This window comes from Pristis pectinata, chromosome 2 (genome assembly GCF_009764475.1).
Source record: "Pristis pectinata isolate sPriPec2 chromosome 2, sPriPec2.1.pri, whole genome shotgun sequence".
NCBI classification, from domain to species: Eukaryota; Metazoa; Chordata; class Chondrichthyes; order Rhinopristiformes; family Pristidae; genus Pristis; species Pristis pectinata.
This window is the reverse complement of record NC_067406.1, coordinates 45,345,523-45,361,610: the sequence shown is the minus strand read 5'-3', so window position 1 is coordinate 45,361,610 and position 16,088 is coordinate 45,345,523. Positions and strand designations below refer to the sequence as shown.

Sequence of the window (16,088 nt, the reverse complement as noted above, 5' to 3'; positions counted from 1 at the left end):
GGACACCACTAGTCACAGCCCTCCAATCCGAATGCACTCCCTCCACCACAACCCTCTGCTTGCTACGGGCAAGCCAATTCTGAATCCACACAGCCAAGCCTCCCTTGGCCTCTGACCTTCTTAAGAAGCCTACCATGCTGAACCTTGTCAAACACCTTACTAAAATCCATGTAGACCACATCTACTACACTACCCTCATCAATCTTCCTGGTCACCTCCTCAACGAACCCTATCAGGCTAGTGAGGCAAGATCTTCCCTTCACAAATCCATGCTGGCTGTCCCTAATCAGTCCATGATTCTCTAAATGCTCATAGATCCTATCTCTTAGAATCCTTTCTAGCAGCTTAGCCACCACAGACGTAAAGCTCACTGGTTTGTAGTTCCCTGGACTATCCCTACTACCTTTACCAATATTCCCTGAGGATAACACAGGCAAATTCATTAAAAATCATACAACTTAGTTTTATTTCACTCACATTTATGTTTCATTTTCTACCTTAATTATATGTATGCCCCCATGTTTATTTTAGTTTGATGACCTTTACTACTGGAGACCTGCAGTTTATAACTGGAGATGTATATTCCTCCAACTTGCATCCAACTACAAACTGAAAAGGAGAAATCTACACAATTTTAATCTTTGTGAAGAGTTTAGTGGTGGCAGGTGATATCCCTTCACCACTGACAGGAAAATCTGGGCTCATATCTTTCATTGCTTATTTTGATTCACTGGATTACTAGCCGGATGTGTATTCTTCTATTTACACATTCTCCAGTCAGGTTAGCTGCCCTTAACTAGCCTTCAGTCTGCTCTCCTTGTCAACACCAATCTGTGTCATGTCTTCTCTTGGTTTCCATCTGTCTTCTTTTATCTTTTTATAAATGTACAAAATATATTTTATACATCTTCAAAGCTCAGCAGAAAGGCTATGGCTCTTGAACATCAACTCTGTTTCTCTGTCCACAGATGTTGTCTGAATTGTTAAGTATTTCCAGATTTTCTGTTCATCTCTGATTTTCAGCATCTGCAGGTATTTTAATCTTTGTGTATCATTATTTGTTTATTTTAAAGTTGAACATTAAATCATGCTATCTGTTTTGCATATTCATGAACTTTAATACACAAGTCCTTGTTTATAGTTATAGTTTCTTTAGGAAGTATATTTTACGAAATACGAAACAACACATACCAAAGACCAATGACAACACATGGTACCAGAAGCAGCAGGTAATACTATGCATAGCAGACTAAAGACAAAGCTCCCATGTAGTCATCTTTACATAAAGCAAACTAAAACTAAGACCTTCCACAGTTAGAAGCGTAGTAAGATACGACATAAAATCACAGGTTTTTCTAAACTTTTTAGTTGTATGAAATTATAAATAAAACCATGATCTCTAACTGAAATTAAATGGCATTGAGGACTTGTTACGATGGTGAGAAACAATTACAGGTCATCCCAGGTTATGGCAGGGTCCCATTTCTGTAAGCTGATCCTAACAGTTCATAAATGTCTGCATCCCCACAGCAGCCGGCAAATCCAACCCACCTGTCTCCAAAATGCACATCCATATGTACAGGCTGTACCTAAGTCAGATGCTCATAACCTGGGGAGGACCTGTCACAGGCATTCTACAAATATTAATACTAAAAACTCAGGTATTTAAAATGTTCTTAAAAAGTATATGGACTATCTTGATTTTGCAATCCATTATATTTCATAATTTCCCAAATCCAGATACAATCAATTATCTGTTTAGTTCATTTGACTGAACTGTCCATTAGCTATCATGTGGAATATTCATATGTGGAATTACAAGATTTTTGTGCTGAAGTCATACATTTGAGTTCATTTAAAAGTATATTGTCTGACCAATTTATTTATGCCTAATATGTTTATAAAACAGGTACAATTGCAATTCTTCACCTCTATCTAAGTTCCCAGATGTCATTGGAGAATTGGTACAGCTTGATAGCCTGCAGATACTTGACATTTCAGTCATGAAATTATAGCTATAATTTCCAAATACATTTCATTTGCTTTCAGGTATATTAAGAAGGGGGAAGCTATTAGTCTTGAAGAAAAGAACTTTTCATGAAAGACTATAAAACATATTTATTTGTCAGTGTGCTAAAAAGAGACTTCCTGCATCAGTTTTATGATAGGATATCTGGTTTTGCTAAATACCAGATAGCCAATTGTTAAAAATAGAGATAAAAAATAAGTTCTGATTCAAATGGAAATTTATTTGTGAGATTTTGGGTAAAATTGAATATGCAATGCAAAATGCATACATAGTTATACAAATCATAAGATTTTGCAACAAAATCTTGATCATAAATGTCAAGTAAAATGCTGCTTTTAAATCAATTAAGTCAAGTATACCTGCATAGACAACAGCTTCAAAAATATTTATATAGAATTTGTCACAGCCCTTTCAGGGTATCAGAAATGCTTTACAGTATTTTTTGATATATAGTCTTTGTTATAATTACCAGTTAAGTTGTTTTTGCAACATGGATTGAGGAATCAGTATTGGACAGGTTACAAAAGTTAACTTTATTCCCCTTTATTGAAATAGTGTTATGAGTTGTTTTTTCCCACATGCAACTGAGAGTAAACTGGGCCTTAAGTTCTCATCCAAAAACCTGTGTTGGAGCACCTGTTTGTTAGAGTATATGTTTTATCTATTGGAGGAGCTAATGAAAACCTACTTGGGCAAACAAACCACCGAAATCCTATTTAAGCAAGTACAATTCAATGTGACAAAAGCCAAAGAAAATGGAGAGGATATGCTACAAAAATATAAAAGTGGATGGGAATTTTTTGAAGTCCTTGCACAAAACATATAACAAATGGCACCAGCTACCAAATGTATTCAATTACCTGACTTCAACATTTCCACAACTAAGTTGCATGTTTAGCTCCAGCAACTGAGGGCTAGCTTCTACCACAAAGTTTCAAAGAATATTTTATTGATATGCTGCTCATAGTTTTCTTTATTAAAGTAAATAAATGGGTGCTTGTGAGTAAATACAAAAGCAAATGTATGAGGCGACTGTATAATAAGTGTTAAGGCTGTCTTAACAAGGTGAAGTTCTGTAAGAACGTAAGTAATCACAGTTTATAATAGTCAAATATAGGCATAATTTATTTTAAGAATTCCAAATGACATGCTGTGAAGTGCATTTGAAGTTGAAGATATCCTTATGCAAGGTGGAAACTTTCTCAATATCTATTCCTGTGAATGTTGTGATGGGGTGGAAAGCATGGAGCCATATACTGTACTATTTAGAGTAAATTCCTAAATGCAATCTTTATAAGTGCTTATTATGTACACTTAAGTCCTGATCAATATTAAAGGGTAAAAATCTTCAGAAAAGACTAACAAAGACTGGTAAAGAATGAAATCAAAGAATCCGATCACTGAACTTCAACATCATGTACATGACCACCAGTCAGCTCTGATTGATGCACATCAAATAGTGAACTATTGAGGCAATACGTCTATGCCACGTGTACAGTTCTCTCTAGTGTTGCCACAGTCGTAACCATCTTCAAGAAAGGAGATGTCGCACTTTGGTAATTATCCAGGGGTTCTCCCTGCTGTTTGCCACAGGGAAAGTCAGGATCCTGCTCAACATATGAAAAGATGCTCCTTGAATCACAGCGTGGATTCCATCCATCCAGAGGCAAAATGAACATTGTCTTCTCCACATGACAATTCCAAGAAAAATACAGGAGCAGCACCAGGCACTATACATGGCCTTTTTCCATCTCACTAAAGCCTTTGACACTATCATTTGAGAGTGACTGTGGAATACTCTCCTCAAATTCAGCTGTCCCCCAGAAATTCATCTCCATCTTAAGTCCATCCATGACAGTAGCCATCCATAATACTAACCACCAGATCTGCTACAAAATCAAATGCAGTGAAGACCAGTTCAAATAAGGCTGCGTCATTGCCCTAATCATTCTCGCCACAATGTTGCACCTCACCTCCAAGAGACTTCCCTTGGGAGTGGTGCTATACTTCAGAAGTAATGAGATATTGTTCAACCTATGCAACTGTATTTCAGAACAAAGGTCTCCTGAACCTCAGTAGACAAAGCTTGTGCTTGTGCACGTTCAGAGACCAAGCTCAAAGACATCATTGATTCATTCATAGAAACATATGAGAGGATAGGCCTTCCACTCAGTATCAGCAAGACAAACCTCAGCAATCTACCAACCTGCCTTTGCTGCACCAGACTAAACTTGGACAATAAAGGTTCACAACACGACCCTGCAAAATGTGGATTATTTCCCTTATTTCAGGAGCCACTTCGTGGCTCAAGTGGAATTCAGTGATGAAATTCACCACCACTTTTAATGCCTTTGATCGACTGAGGAATCAGAATCAGAATCAAGTTCATTATAAATTGACATATGTCATGAAATTTGTTGTTTTGCGGCAGCAGTACAGTGCAAGACATAAAAATTATTACAAGTTACCAAAAAAATTAAGTAAAATAGTGCAAAAGAGGAATAATGAAGTAGAGTTCATGGACTGTTCAGAAATCTGATGGCAGAGGGGAAGAAGCTGTTCCTGAAACATTAAGCGTGGGTCTTCAGGCTCCTGTACCTCCTCCCTGATGGTAGTAATGAGAAGAGGGCATGTAGCAGATGGTGAGGGTCCTTAATGATGGATGCCGCCTTCTTGAGGCACTGCATCTTGAAGATGTCCTCAATGGTATTTCAAAATGAAGACCACAGACCTGGCACCAAATTCATAGGAGGGCAGTGATCCCTGTCCCCCTATGTGCTTTTAAGATCTGGACTACCTACAAAGGGTACCTCAAGGCACTGCAAGAATATCACCAGCTTTATTTCCACAAAATCCTGCAAATTCACTGGAAAGATAAAGTGAGCCAATGTCAGTGTCCTCTCCCAGGAAATCATCTCCAGCACTGGGGCCCTAGCTACTATCAGTTGGCTATGTTGGGCAGGCTATGTCATTTGCATGCCTGCCACAAGATTCCTGAAACAGATCTCTATTCTGAGCTTTATTGTGGGAGGAGATTACCAGACAAACAGAGAAAAAGGTTCAAGTGTATGCTCAAAGCTTGCTTGAAAAAGTGAAACAGCCCACTGACTCCTAGATATCTCTAGTCCATGACAGCTTAAAGGTGAGAAGAACGAACTGGGCTGGTACTGAGACCAAGGCCATGCATCGGGAGCATGCAGAAGTCCTATATAAGTGGTAGAATGAGCATACTACCTCACAAACTGCTTCATCAGGCATCTTCTACCTTTCTGTGGTAGTGTCTGCAGTTCTTCCATTGGCCTCATTAGCCATGCTATAACCCAGAAATCCAGAGTTGAAACAAGATGTGCTCAATCGCAAGGGACTGCCTAAGAAGAACACTCTCTATAGAAATCTACATCTGAAATCAAGGCACTGCTTCCAGATCTTGCATCTCTGGGGCACTGGATTAGTAAAGTGAATGTAAATACTTCATCTTGCAACATCAAGAGTCCAATTCAATTCAAGGTCAAATGTTGGGAATGGTTCTTTGAGCTTAATTTGCAGAAACCAGTGGTAATTTCATAAATCAATTTTTTCACGGACTTTCACTGGCATCCATTCTTTACAGATCATTTAAGAATAAATCTGAGAGCAGAGTATCCACGAACATATAGCCAGCCATCTTAACATAATGGAAACAAACCTTAACTTAACCTATAACATGATCCTTCATGGACATACAAAGCAAAGGAAAAAGCCTATGTAGACCTTTGAAATCTGCTCAACGAATATGTAAAAAGAAAGAAATATACTTATCTGTGCATCTTGGTTTGAATTATCTTATCTTGGATAAGTTTATGCAATTATGAAAGACAACGAAGTTAATTAGTCAGTTGGGCTTGTTTAGTAATTTTGTCTTTCATACAATATTAACTGTAAAATTGGACAGAATATTCAGGAACTGATGCTTTGTATCAACCGCATTGCATATCTCAATGCAATAATGAAACAGAATGGATTAAGATAATAATTCTGATAGTCTAAAGTTATTGAAAAATTACTGTGACCATTTGAAAGATAAAAGGAACAAGCCTCAATGAATTACTCACAATTCCATAAGAAAGTTGCTTGTTTAGAATCCCATAAATAAAATAAAGCCTTGGACTGTATAAGAGACGTATTGTGAAAGTGGCAAGTGCAGCATCAAATGAAAGTTAAAGATATCATAGGGCCATTTAAGAAACCTGGATCTGTAGCTCAGATCATCTCAGGTGATAAGAAGCTTCCATTATCATTGTGTGAAAAACACATAAGAAAGCAAACCAGTATTTTTGCTCATGTTGTATAGTACTTTCAAAGATTTGAACCAATGATACAAATGCCATCCTGATGTCCAGACTACACAGTCTTTACAACAGCAGTTTGAAAGAGTTGTTGGTGTAACTCATATGTAATGTTATCTTGCCTCTTAACATATTCTATGATTTGAATCCTTCCCAATCCTTGCAGCTTAATTGTGATACTGTTATCCTTGATGAGAAGCAGTCTTGAACAATATTTATGATAAAGATGTTGAAAGATTCCAGAGTTATCAGAAAAAAAATTACACTTACAAATTGCAGCATTGGTGCACTATATTATCGGTCAGATTTTAACAGCACTTGGTTACTTTTTGACCTCACTCACTTGTAACCACAACATTTGAAAATGATACATTTCACCATCTGAACAGGACTTCTGCCAGTATATTCTTCTCTAACAACAGTGGAGAGCAAAACTTTTCATCAAGTTGTGCTTTTTTTAAATCCTGAAGTAATGATAATTGAAAAAAAAAGTGATTGGTAAGCCAATACCAAAAATGAAAATATCAAAACCAAAGGGTACCTTTCAACTTGGGTGCCATAATGCAGAAAAAGACATCAATGCCTAATAGCTGCATTCACACCAAAGCCAATATTCCATGGGTCATACACTGCCAGACTTAACCAGGCATAAGGCACTGACAATACTTAATATTATAATGTGATGTCCAATCCAAATGATGTATTTTACATTATAATATATATAATAAAATGTTGATTTCAACCTGTTATCAAATGAGCTGTTTTAAAAATCAAACTTTGCATTAGCAAACAGTTGGTAGGTATATATTGTCAATGGTGGAAATAGTGTTCCCAGAATTGATATGAAAGGCAAGAGCTTATATGGTTTCTTGATTATTTTAGTTAATTATTACAAACATTGGTCTGCATATTCTGGGGCATAATTTTAGGTGCCTGGCCTAAATAAGCTGGAGGCCTGACTGTAATGCACATCAAGCACTAAATTGAAAAATGACAGATTTGGAAATTCAATCACTAGTCTACTGCAATACATGTACTTTACTACTATTTTACTAATGCATTATAAATGGTTAACCTTTCGGTGCCATTTATCATGCTAAAGCTAAACTGGCCTTTTCACATTCAAAAGGTCCAAAGTGTGCAAAGTTTGGTCCTGTGATCCATACACCATCTCTGGAGATGAGCAAGCTGCAACCGAAATATCTGTCTCATCCCCAGATATCTTCTCCTGGTTAACACAGTGTTGTTCAGGTAATTCTTCTGAAGGAATGCCATCTGGAATATCCTGCAAAGTCTCTGAATTTCTTGCTGTAAGAAATGACTGTTCTGTCCCAGTATTTTCAGCTATGTTTTCTACAACTTCTGCTGCTTGCCCTGACTCCCCCAGTCCTTCCTTCTCCTTTAATATGTTAGTGTGACCTTTCTCATCCACTAAATCAGATCTTGAAATGTAAGGGATATCCATTTTATCTCTTTCTAAAGGCTGCTCTGTGATAACATAGTTTCCTTGTTTAGTAGTGGCCTCTTTTTGACATAAGATATCATTCAGATTTCCAAAAATAGAACCTTGCACATTTTCCCCCTCTCTCTCCAGTTGATCAGCATCCCTTTCAAAAAGTGTCTTGGAAAATTTCTTGAAACTTGATAGCAACCCCGTATGCCTGAATGAGCTACTTTTAAGAGATGGCTGCTGTGAAAACAAAGAACTAAATGACTTGCCATTTTCTCCAGAAGACAAGAAATTGAATTTAAGTGCTCTTACATTTGGAATTTCAAAAACTGACATGGGTGTCTCACAATCAGGCTTTTGTGAAGCTGAATTAGCTGATGAACCACCAGTAAATGGTACATCGCAAGCGTTAACATGGTTCTGTAAAACTGTTGTATCTTTTTCTTGAAATTCAATGCTGATAATTGCATTATCTGATTCTATAACACTATTTTCTAAAAGTGGAAGGTCAACACTTCTCGCAACAGGACCGACAGAACTATCCCTCGTAGAAACTGTAACTGCCAACTCTTCATTTTCCTGTGCATCTGAAGGTAGTGTAATTTCATTTGTTTTAAGAATTTCTGTGGGGTTTGGCTCTGAATTAGCATCAGATACTATTTGATATACGGCCTCAGTATCATCCATATTGTTATCCACCTCCCTACTATTTGTGTCTTTATGCACAAAAGTGGTATTTTTTTCAGTGCAGCTGACAGATTCTTGCTCCAACAAAGTACTAGCATCATTATTACTTTCACCAGAAACATCCAAAATCAATTCTTCTTCTTTAAGTGGGGCCTTCGGAGTTTGGAAACAATCTCCTTCTTTAAATTTCCCTATTTCTTCTTGAAACAAACTGGTTTTTGAATTTTCGGTATGTTTTGTTTCTCCGGAAGGTAATTTAAATATATTAAGTAGATCACTTTTGGTAGATGGAGTATGACTATCTTGTGGAAAATTTAAAAATGAGCTTTGTTGCTGATTGCTTGATACTGAGTTTGAATTTGTAAATACTGACTGAAGTGATGAAAATGAACTATTTGAGCTTTTCACAGATTCACTAGCAGAAAACAGCTTAAATTTTGTCATAAACCCAGAAAACATTTCCATAGATGAGTCCATCAAAGACTTGCCACTTTCAGATTTCACTTTTTCATTAGAATCTACCTGCTCTGCAACTGTAAAGGTTGTCACAGTCTCTTGTTTTCCATTTTCCAAATTTTTCAAATCGCTTGTTTGGTTACTTTGCAGTTCCCAATTTCTCTCCCTTCCAGTATCAATCTTGCCTGGATCATTTTTCACCTCAGAGTGCAAGTGGCCAAAGCTATTTTTAAGTGATTTTTCCTCCAAATAAACTGAATTGGTTGTAAGATTAGTTTGTGTTAAATGTTCTTCTGCAGCATTAACATGCACGATAGTTTCATCCTCAATGCAATTATCAATATCGACATGATCAGGTTTCAGGTTCTCCATAAAATTAGAATTGGTTATGGTGTCATGATCATCTATCAGAACTTTATGCACATCATAACTGTTAAGAAGACATGTTGCATTGAATGCATCTTGGCTTTCATTCTGATTTGAACAAAACAAATCATCAGCAGCATCAGTGCTTCCAACCCAAGTATCATTATCTGCTGGATGCTCATTGTTTTTGTTGCCTATTACTGAGCTTTCCATGGATAATAAGTTATTGTCATTTACATTTGCAACAGTACTGCTTGGCTGCATAACTGATGTTATTATGTCCAACTGCTCCTTTTCTGTGACAGCTCCTGTTTGACCTGCAGTTGGTTTATCATTCTGCTTTACAACTTTTTCAGCCTGTTCCTCAAAACTTGGTTTAGAGATGTCTGGCTTTGTCTTTTTCTCATCACTAAATGTCATGTCAAAGAAACTAAAAACAGAGTTGTTTTCTTTTGTTTTTTTCTCAACTGAGGTTGCTGTTGAGAACAAAGCTGGTAATTTGAAGAATCCATCTGAATTACCTGATTGTTTGGCCCTGGGTACAAAAGAGCCACCATTATGAACTTGGGTATGATTTGATGAATCAGCTGCTGCATTGAAGAAAGAAAATATGCCCTTATTTGTTCCATGCTGTTTGGAGGTAGAAATATTAGGAAATTTCCAATCGTCTCTAAAGGACAAATTAAAGAGACCAAATTTGGGTTTTTGCTCTACCTTTTCTTCATCTTGTGATGAAGCAGATCCAAGAGAATTACCTTGATCTTTATCATATTTTTTCAGCCTTGCAATGTTTGAAGAACTGGGTGTTTCTGTAAACTGCTTTCTCAAAGTTGTAACAGTAAGTTCATTTGGGCATGCTTTTATATCAGAAAACTCTGTTTCCTTAACACATTGAGCAGATTTCACTTCATCAAGAGAGGCATATTCATTGCATAGTGCAGTGGAGTCATTGTTTGATGTTTTATTATTACTTGGGATGATTTCATTGTCAGCTTTCAGAGAAAATGAATTGTTTACCTTTTCTATTGCACCAGCAGTGTTTTCTACATGTACTATTTTATTTGCACTTCCTTTCATTGTTACAACTTCACAATCAGTGCTCCATTCCCTCAGTGTTTGCTGCTTTCGCAAACCTTTTAGTCTTGAACGTGACACCTCACATTTTGAGAATTCCAGTGGAGCATTTTCTTGTTGATTTTTCTGACTTTTATTTTGAACTCTGTTCTCATCCAAAAAAAATTTACTTTCATTTTTTGTTGAGATCAAAATATCTGATTGTTGAACTGGACTTGCATCCATTTTAAAGAAACCTCCAATTGAGCCAAAAAAGGAAGAGATGCCTGAAGAGTGAATTTCTGCATTACACGGAATAGCTGTTGCTCGATCTTTCTCCTCCTTTTTCAGTGTTTTGGTTTTGTCCTCCATTCCTTTCTCTGACAAGTTTATGCCCGAAGGTTTATGCTCTTCCTTTGATCTAGCTGATGTAAAAAAATCATAAACATTTTGAAATTTCTCATCAGTTTTAACTTGAGACGGAACTTCAGAAAAACTAAAAAGCTTGAAAGAACTTTTAAAGAATGAGTCCTGTACAGTCCTGGTGGAAGTTTCAAAAGTAGTTTGATGTTTCTGAGATGGTAACTCAGTTGATAGATTTTTGGGTTGTGGGTTTGAAGCAACTGTATTTTGGTTTATGTTGGAAATGCTCTCAGATATTGGCTGCAATCCGATCTTTGTTGTGTTTTGGTGTAAGTTGTTGTGTTTATCATTTAGAAACAGATCAGATTTGAGCACAGAAAAGTCTTGATTTGTTACGTTCTGGTGCTCATTAACTGAGATTGGCTGTTCTCCAGCTACACTTGTGTGTGACTTCCAGCTGGTGGAAATAGATTTCAAGCTTTTTAGGCCAGATGCAAAAATATTATTTGGTGTATGATCTTGATTAGCTGGTAACGGTTGCACATTCTCAGTGTTTTCATTTAATTTATTCATATTATCATTCAGTGGAGGAGTTTTAGCCCTATCCATTTCTAATGTATTCTTTGCAGGAATAACACATATTGCATCTGCTGATGACAAATTGGAATGGTCAGAATTTCCCCTGCTTGGTTTCACAACTAAACCACCCAATGCTGAGAAAAAATGTGTAATCTTCTTAAAAGATGGTTTTTGTCCTTCAGATGGTTCCTTAAATTCAGATATCTTTTGTTCAGATTCGGAAACATTTGAAAGGTTGGGAGAAAAATTAAATAGATTTAACAACCCTGTGGAGACAGGCTGTGATGAGGAATTAGAGTGTGATTTTGAAGATGCATGGTCAGAAATTTCACTTGCTGTTGCTGCATTGGCTATTGAAGTTTGAGTCAAATGACCACTTTGGACTATTCTAAGATCAAAAGCTGTAGCCTGAAGTTGTTCATGGAGATGAATGAGTTGCTGCTCAGACATAAAATCCATTTTAAGCTTTTCCAATCTGCATGTGTTTTGCCTTGATGAAAAGTCCAGTGGCTCTTCTCTGTCGCATTCTATTGAATCTTTAAATACATCTGCAAAAGAATCTAGATGTTTATTTATTAATTGTTTATTCTTCTCTAGAATCAGAGAAAGATCGAGAGGTACGTCATCATTTTCTGATTCCATCGATTGCTCTTCACAGCACCAGAATAAGTCCAAATAACTCAGAATAGGTACTTTAAAACCACAAACAGAAACCATGTAATTACTGAGCTCTGTGTCAAAATCACCATTCAACCATTGATGATACTCCCATTCTTCTTGCTCTTCATCTGTCTCTGGACTCCAGAGGTATACAAACTGGCCACTGCCATCAGTAAGCAAGGAATATATGTACTCATTATCACTAAAGATGTAGTAACCATATTCAGCATCATCTGAAGGCCACCATATTCCCTGTTCAAATAAAGTTAACCATTCTAGGTGTTCTTGGTGCTTGCTAATAAAAAATGAGTCTTCTTTGTTATTTGACCCTTGCTCTTGTGTGAAAAACCAAGCAACTGCATTGCCAGAGAAACTTAAATCCAGAGGTAATTCCAGAGAACTCCGTTCATCAACCTCAAGTTCCAAAAAATTCCAATCTTTCCCTAGGTTTGTGCCCATACGTCTTGCATTTCTCTGGTCACCATCTTCATGATATGAATACTGTATACTGGAATCCCTTGATTTTACACTAAGGTCCAAGTAATCAAGTTCAATGCTATTTTCAATCTTATTGTTAAATAAATACCTACACTCCTCAACAGTGGTGTCATTCTCATTTATTGAAAAATTCATTATATGAGAATATTCATCTCTCCCATCGCTCCAGTTTCTACATTGGGTCTGGAAAGCATCTTGATTTGTGGTAATATCTAAACAGCATGTATTAGCACCTTCATGTGAGCAATTTTCAGTACAGTTATCATTTCTCAATTCTAGTTCAGGATTAAAATTACTGAAATTTGTGGGATTTAGCAATTCTGCAGATTTTCCATCATTTATTGGTAATAAGTCATATCCTAGACTATGTCTACAGAAATTGTTCCAGGTAACCTTGCGTTCCATTGATCCAGATGTACCTTGCTTCAATTCTTGCATATTCTGAGTGAAACTGTTATGATTTTTTATTACTGAGTAAATCGGGCAAGTGCCAATTTCTTCAGAAAAATCACATTCATTCATGTGCAGTTGCATTTTACTCTTAACTTTTTTATCATCAGTAGTCTCTGATGTAAGGAAAGATTTGCTAAAGCTCCAAAGTGATTTTTTATTTTTATCAAAATCCTCCTTAGATTTTGTGGGTTCTTCCTTATCCTCCTTTGTTTTAGAAGTACATTGCTCAAACAATCTGAAAGATGATTTTTCATCAGTCCTTTTGTCTGTCATATTAATAACATTTGCTAAGAGTGAACTTGCCTGACCACATTCACCCTCGTTCTCAGTTTTACCTTTACTGGACTGACCTTTACCCATAAATTTTAAGAAATGCAAAGGACTCTCATGTTCTGAAGACACACTTTCTTGTTTCTTTGCTGACAAATTAAAGAGAGCTGAGATAAAACCTGACTGGTTACTGAGGTCTTTTTTATCTACATTGTTTGGCTTTAGTGTACTATTCTCATTTTTAACCAAAGTGACAGCTTGATCTGATCTATTTGATGACATATTCAAAGAATTGTCCTTATGACTGTCTTTTTTTTCTATTTTTATCATTTTATCAGAATAATCTTTGCTACTAACTTCCTGCTTTAAGCTTGATAAATTTTCAGTTGAAGCCCATTTTAAAAGTCCTGAAAAAAATCTATGTTCACCAAGGGCTGGTTTATCTGCTTCAGATTCCTGTTCCTCCATTGATCCAATATGGTCATGTTCCGAAGTGGATTTAGCTGCTGAGACACAGTGATCAGAGGAAGACATTGTTGTATCCAAAAATGCGATGTGTTTGTTTAGATCTGCTTGTTCAGACACAGTTCTCAAAATTTCCCCTTTATCATTCCTTTCTAGTTTTGATGTCAATGCATTTTTACTGAATGAAAATTTAAACAAGCCTGAAAAAAATCCTTGTTCACTACTGCTCTGTTTTTCCTTTTTATCAGCATCAATATTTTGTTTTGAATTTGAGGATAATTTTGAAATGTCTAACAACATATTTTCTTTGTATTCACCAGATGTTCTAATTTTATCTGACTGTAGTTCATCCTTTATTTCTTGTTTAAATACTGATAGTCTCTCACTCACAGGAAATTTTACAGAAAATAGATTTCCACTTGAGCTCGCCTCTTTTTGATTTTCAGAAGAGATGTTTTCAGAAGAAAAGAATGGACGTCTTAATTTTCCAATAAGAGAGAAAGACTGGTTATCAGTTTTCTCTTCATTTCGAACATCCTCAGCAGATCTGTGCAAAGTAAACTTTGACACAGTGTCAGATGTGGTTTGTGTTTCATTGTCCAATGATGAAAATAAAACACGACTTAGTGATTTTTTAAAAGGGTTAAAACTTCTCAAATTAATTCCAGAATGGTTTGGCATGTTGGGCTTTGTTTGCAAAGAAGATTGTATTTTCTGAGAAAACGTCATGTCATTCTCTATTTTATTGTTATGAACAGCATGTGGTCCCAGAATCTCAGGTTTATGTTCATCTTTATCTTCTTCTACCAGGGGGATTGACTGCTCTATAGTTTGTGTTTTATTATGCAACTCAAATGTAGATGTAGATTTATCTAGAGTGTGATCTATAAATTTATCTAGAGCAACATGTTTCTGCCAGTTATTTGTTACTGAATTATTCTGCTGGTACAAATTATCATCAAAATTATTTTGAGAGTTATTCTCAATATGATCAAAGAGGGGACAATTTTCAAATACATGTAAAGCACTTTTTCCTTCACCGTTTGAAATTATATTTTTATTGTATGCGATAGTTTTGTTCTCAAGTTCAGAAGCCTGATGTGTTCTATTTGGCCCAATGTCATTCCGAGTATCTCTTGACACATTTTTTTCGACAAAGAAATTTAAAGGCTTTAGTTTCTCAAGTACTGAGTCAATGACTGTGTTCTGTGATGATTCAGTTATCACAGAGATATTTTCATCCTGTGGCTTTTGCTGCACAATTGGAAATAATGTTTTTTCCTCTGCTGTATTAAACATATTAGGGAAAGCAGATTCTTTGCTTTCAAGAGAATGCCATGGAGGTTTGGACAGCAGGGTATCAGTTCCTTCTGGTGCATCATTCACAGGAGCATGAATTTTTGAATCATTGGTTAAGGGAGAAAATAAGTTTGTGAGATCAGTGTGATCCTTATTCTTTTTGTCCGTAGTTCCTGAAGTAATAGAAACTATTTTTTCCATAAATAAATGCTGCTTTTTACCTATTCCTACTCTCTCACCTATTGAGCTGAATAGAGACTGCATGGTATTCTTCACACCAGTCAGATCAGGAATGGAGTCCAGTTTTTGATCACTGTCTCCACTATCACATTTTACAGCAGCCTGTTTCAGCCCTTTTTGATTTCCCAATCCTTGTATATGACAACAAGGGACTTTATCTTCACTAATATGCTTAATGGGGCTCACTGACTCTTCTTGAGACTTTCTGAGAGTTTTATTCTGCAATTTTGGAAGTGAACCAAATTTACTAATTTCCTCTTCTTTTTCTGCCAAGTACTCAGACACAGATGCTACCAGACATTGCAGTTCATCCATTGTATCAATAAAATCTTCATTCATTTCCTCACTTTGAGAGGAATGCAACTTTTTTCTAGTTTGGTTTAATCTGTCATCATTTTCCTCATCCAGGATGAATTTTAGTTGATGTTTGCTTTGGGGGATATTTGAAGCAGTGATATCTTGTTTTCTGTAGTTCATACAAGTTTTGCCACTCTCATACCATGACTCTGCAATCAATAAAGCTTCTTGTTCATCATTAGATCCAAGAGAACAAAGTTCATCAGAGTCACTACTGTCATATGTACCACATATATCAGCTAACGTTCCTTCTTCTGACATTTTTTCTTTGCATATATCCTCCAGGCATTCTTCTACATCAATCATATCATCAGGGTTGTTGCTGAATGACTCATTCAATCTCCATGTGTTACTTCTTTTCATAGGTTCCCATTTATTCTGTTTGTCTGCTGCTGCCATATCATAGCTATAAAGCAAAGGGTCACTCAGATTCCATTTCACCTTTTCAGATTTTATGTCTGACACTTTACTGGAAAGGTTGCTGATAAATATGCCACTGGGGGAGGGGTTATCTAAACTGTTAGAATAGTTTTGCTTT

General features: G+C 36.3%; 1 protein-coding gene across 1 annotated transcript in view; it reads right to left on the bottom strand.

The window, feature by feature from the left end:
• LOC127579224 (protein unc-13 homolog B-like) overlaps positions 1-16,088 on the bottom strand; it is a 399,584-nt gene that overhangs the window by 176,655 nt on the left and 206,841 nt on the right.